Source organism: Mus musculus, chromosome 4, assembly GCF_000001635.26.
Source record: "Mus musculus strain C57BL/6J chromosome 4, GRCm38.p6 C57BL/6J".
Classification (NCBI taxonomy): Eukaryota; Metazoa; Chordata; class Mammalia; order Rodentia; family Muridae; genus Mus; species Mus musculus.
In genome coordinates, this window is record NC_000070.6 from 75,916,646 (window position 1) to 75,922,033 (window position 5,388).

The following is a 5,388-nucleotide window of genomic DNA, read 5'->3' on the forward strand; positions in this document are numbered from 1 at the left end:
TTGAAAGACCATCTATGGTCGTGAATATTCAGTAAGACTAATGTGGAAATGGACATTCTACTAAAAGCAATCTATACATTCAACACAAACCTAATTGAATTTCCAATACAATTTTTCATATAAATTGAAAGATAACCTTAAATTAAACACACAAACACACACAAATACAGACACACAATAGACACAACAATCCTGATCAATGAAGGAAACTTCTGTCTCACCTTATTCCCAAGGTTTCTGCCATCTGTCTGGTGGAACATCTGGAGCTCTGCTCTGGCCCCATGTCCCTGACTTGTCCTTTTGTTTTCTTATACCCTGCAGCTGTCTGATCTCTTTTTGTGACTTTCCAAGTTTTTCTTTTATTTCTTTGTGACAGAGTTTAGTTTACTGTTCCCATTCACCACATCACCATCAATCACATGGACCAACTTTCTTGAACATACTTGAAAGTTTCAGTGGTAATTTTTATTAAGCTATAATATCTGGTCTAATATTTTGTTTTGTCTTCATTTCATAGATATATTAAAAATATCCATAAAAGTATATTGTGACCGCCAAATAAATGACTAATAACTTGTAATATTATGAGTTCAAATGTGAGAGCAATTAAAATAACTTACGGATATATTGGTAAGGCAGCTTTGAAACTGTTTGGAACCAACCAAGTAAAATAGGTGTATTTCTCTAAATAAGTAACAGCAAGTTATTCCACATAAACTAAGCTAACTTCTACAGCATATAAAGATGAAGGAGCCTTAAGTGAATTCTAACCCATACTTTCCCCAGTCCCTTTTCTTGCCTTCTTCACCAATATCATATCCTTTCTCAGTGGTTAATCAACCTCTTATGGATTATTTCCAACAAAGGTAATTTTTTTTTTTAGACAAGTTTCATTTACAGAAAATCTATGTCTCCACCCTGGGCTCCAGTCTTTCTCTTTTCTCTAACACAGTATCATACATCTTCCTTATATTCATTTAGATTTCCTGCTGGGCTTTATGTACTATCCTGTTTCCACTCTATCACTGTCCACTCATTGAAGACTGTAAGTCCATGTTCATATCTAACCTTCACACTGAATGAAAGCATCAAAATGCATATAAAAGACCAAGTGATTAACTTATTTTCCCCAAAGATGAGCTTCCCCTCTGCTCTTTGGTTTTTATGATTGTGATAAGGGAAAGTCTGTAACATCAAAAAGTGACTATGAAATTGATGTTCAAGCCCCAGTGAGCACACTGACTATATTGTTCACTATTTTATTAACATTAACACCTGTTCTCTTGCTACTGGTATAGTAATAAAACCTTATTTCTTGTTTCTGTTGAGAGAAACTCTCAGAATATGCTCAGGGTTCTAAAAATTCATATTTATAGCGTCACTTCCTTTCTAATCAACCTCTGATGATTTAAATGCTGGTATTTCAGTATAGTCTGTGCCTGAAGACAAGAACAGACTTATGCATGGAACCTTCTTGGATGAGTCAAGAAACCAAAAAGTTTAGGGGTTATGTCTGCCTTCTCTAATAGGATGAAAAATATTGCAGTAGTCCCGAGTTTTAAAAGGGTCCTTTTTACTACAGATAGAATGGAGATGACAGAACAGAATCAGAGGGCTAAATAGGAAGTGTGAATCTGATGGGCTTTCACAAGTTAACTGATCCTATTTTTATTCTACTACCTCAATATCGGAATTTGGTATTTATCACAGGTGTGCATCTAAGTAGTATTTTTAAGAATATGTCGTGATCTGTCATTTTCTTCTATGTATTTTATTTTTCTAAGAAGTCATTTGATGCTTGATACTCTGACCAAAACCCTCCAGAGTAGGGGTAAGAAAGTGCAGATTTAACTACACAGACTTCTAGAGTCTGGCAAGTGTTTATTGCAAGAACTGGGCAAACATTTATAGGCCCCTCCCAGCATCTCACTGGCTCTCAAGATGCCATATGTGTCACTATACTTTTCTCAGTGGCTCACTCCATCACCTGATCCAGCCTCAGTAGTCTCTAGTCATGCTGGCAGATTCTAGGTTGGCTCAGGAAGGAAGTACCAGCTGTGCATATGCCAGCATCACAGCTGGGCCTGCTTGGCTAAGTTCTTCCTATATTTCCACCCTTTTGTTTTTATTTTTGATAGCCCAGTGGGAGTCAAAGTTCTTTGCTCCAACCTTGTTGACTCCACCCCAGGCAGCCTCCAGTATAATGAACTGTGCCTGTCTTAGGTTGACCTACCTGCCAAACAGGTTCTTACCTGTCATTGACTACAAACCCTCAAATGACAGCCACCCTGGAGGGCATATTAGAGTGTAAGGAGGGAGCCTAAACAGAGGCCTTGCAAATTTCTGTGAGCCAAGCTCTATTCACCTCTCTGGGCAGGCTGTGGTCTGGATGCTCAAGAGCCATTAGTACTTGAAGCACAGATTTGCTGATACAGCTTTGCTAAGAGATATGCTGTATAAGACACGTAAGCAACACAATTTTATTATCATAATACCTTCCACTATAATTTAAGACATTACCCAGGAGGAGAAAAAAAAAACCTTTTTATATCATTCCAAACCTTTTCCCACAAATTCTCAAAGCAAGAATAGGTGCCCTGGTCTCATTGAGCTTAGATACACTTTCTCTGAGTAGGAAAATGGTTATCAATTTGTTGCATCGGGTTCCCTTCATGTAATAGGCCTGGGAAATATTTTGTACTTAATAGAATGTAAGACAAATGGCATGAAAGCAGGGATCACAGGCAACTAGAGACATATCTCTAACAAGTGCCACCTCCTCAGCTAGAAGGTCTGAAGAGGAGGAGGCTTCATCCCTGGTTCTCCCTTTTCATGGCTGGTCGAATGTCCCATACCAGCACCCATCGTGGTGGTGTGCAATCTATGGAAAAACATATACATATCCTCACCCCTATGTCAGCAAGGGAGTGGGTGACTGCCATTGTGATGTTAGGGGATCTCTCCACCTTACCAATGGAAGAGGGATAATACTGGGTAGGAAGCCAAATGTTTATAGCCAAGGCTTAATCCCTGATCATCAAAGGTGAAGAAGTTTAGGTGGAGCAAGGTCTTAGAATTGGTGGTGATCCCCTTTTAGGTCAAGTTGTTCATGTTCCACAATGTCATCAAAGAAGGCTGGATCATCCATTGTAAGGACTGCACCCATGTCTTCTAATATGTCCCTGCTCCAAAGTATGCAAGGGATGTCAGTGACAATGAGTATGAAAGATCCCTGGTTGCCATCTAAATCCTTCCAATGTACCAGGCACACTGTTATCCTGGTGGTTTGCTGGCCTCCGTTGTCCCTAATGAAAGGGCTAGGTTTCACCTTCCAGTGAGTGGCAAGGCCTTATTTTTAGTGACAATGGCTACATCTACACCCGTATCACCCTTTTACAGGAATCCCATCTAGGTATACAATCATCATGAGTGAATGTGCAAACATGTGGGGAGTCCGGTATGCAGGAGGCTTGGAGCACTCTCTTCTTATTGACAGAGTTGAGGGGCACTCTTTTTGGAGTTTAAGTCATCTCTCAGTTAATCACAGTTCTGAGACCTGTAGTCTCATGCCCAGTGAAATTCTTTATCACAGCGAGAGCCCTTTGTTCTTTGCTTAGGTTAGGGCAGTTCCTACAGAAGAGATGTTACATCTACTTTTCACATTCTGCCCTTTATTGCTATAGCTGGCTTGCTATTTACAGCATTCGTCTAAGGTGAGTGCTAGCAAGTTTACTTCCTCATTTCCTCCTCAGCTAAGCAGAAATGCCTGGTGTGAAGTTCACCCAATTGGTTTTGTTCCAACTTTATCGATAAACAGAGTTCAAGATGCTTCAGATGACTATCCACTCACCCTCTGAATAACAAAGATCCATATTTTAAGGACACAATTCCTAAACTACCATAATCCTAGCACTGAGGTCTCTAAGCTCCTTATAGATCCTTCTGGTTGTTTTCTTTTTTACTTGGGGAAGTGAGGATCAAAAGAATGTTATGACTTGTATGAATTACAAAGAGTAGAGGGAGGATCAGATCTTAGACATCCACATTTCCATCTTGCCATTCTTCATAACTCTAATAACCTTTATTGCCTTCATTTCAGAATTCCCTTCAGCAAGTTCTATTAGTACTCCAGGAAAGCTGGAGTAGCCTCTTCCCCAGAGAGATTGTAAGGACAACAGTGAATAGCTGCAGCACACAGTATTATACAAACACCACCATGGCACAGCCAAGTCTATTTTACAGTCATTAACTTAGTATTCAATGAGACAACAATCTGTAGAGCAGTTCGTATATAGCAATGCAGAATTACTTATTCTTCTTTCATCTTAAAAATGGCTTATAGTCAATAAAAAAGAGAATTTATTACATGATATTTGTTGATGAACGATATTTTCCTTCTTTAATATTGCTATTTAAGTCTTAAGTAACCTTTCAGTGAGAAAGTACAAATACAGAATTTTATTAACATCAATTATAATTCCTGCACAAATGGCAACTGTTATCACATTATATGTATTACTTCTAATTTTTACTGTAAGTTTTAATGGTAAGCAATTTTATCTCTATTTTATGAATAAAAAACCCAAAGGTTCAGAAATTGCTAAATCAATTTTATTTAATGAAGGATAAAGGTAAATATTGAACCTATGCTAACTGAATTTTTATTTGTAAGGTCCGTGATTTGAGAAGATAGAAACCCCACACTCAAATAATATGCAACAGCAAACAGTGTCTGCAGAGAACCTGCCTGCAGGGGTCCAGTATACATCAGATGGGAGACAGAGGTGTGGACTTTACAGGGTCAGTTTAAGGCCTGTTAGGGTAGGAGTGAGTGACTTTTCCTTTCTTTCCCATGATTGGCTTGCTGTATCTCCAGGGATATGACTTGTTGTTTTGTGACTGGTTAAAGCTCTGGGGGATTTAGGGAACTTTTGCTGATTAACTGTCTCAAGCTAGGTAGGGCAGCTTGTACAGCTCCTGATTGGCTGTCTATGAGGAGTGGGTCTTTTGGTTTTTGTTTCTTTGTTTGTTTGTTTGGGTTGTTTGTTTTGTTTTGTTTTTTGTTTTGTTTTGTTTTTCAGGAATTAATTTGTTTTGGACTTTTCCAGTTCTGAAAAACAGAAACCTAGACCTACTTTCCAAAACTGCCAGTTACAGCCTGTCTATGGAGTCAGCCTGGCTCTGACTCATTGGGCTTTTCATACTGGTTTCTCTCTCTCTCTCTTTCTCTCTTTCCCTCTCTCCCCCCCCCCTCTCTCTTTCTTGTAATTATTTGGATCATAGAATCCAGTACCTAATCCACTTTTAAATGTGGAGTTGAACAGTATTGAATATATTCATAACATTGATAACTTTATTTTTATTTGTTTTTATTTTGTGGGAAAACAA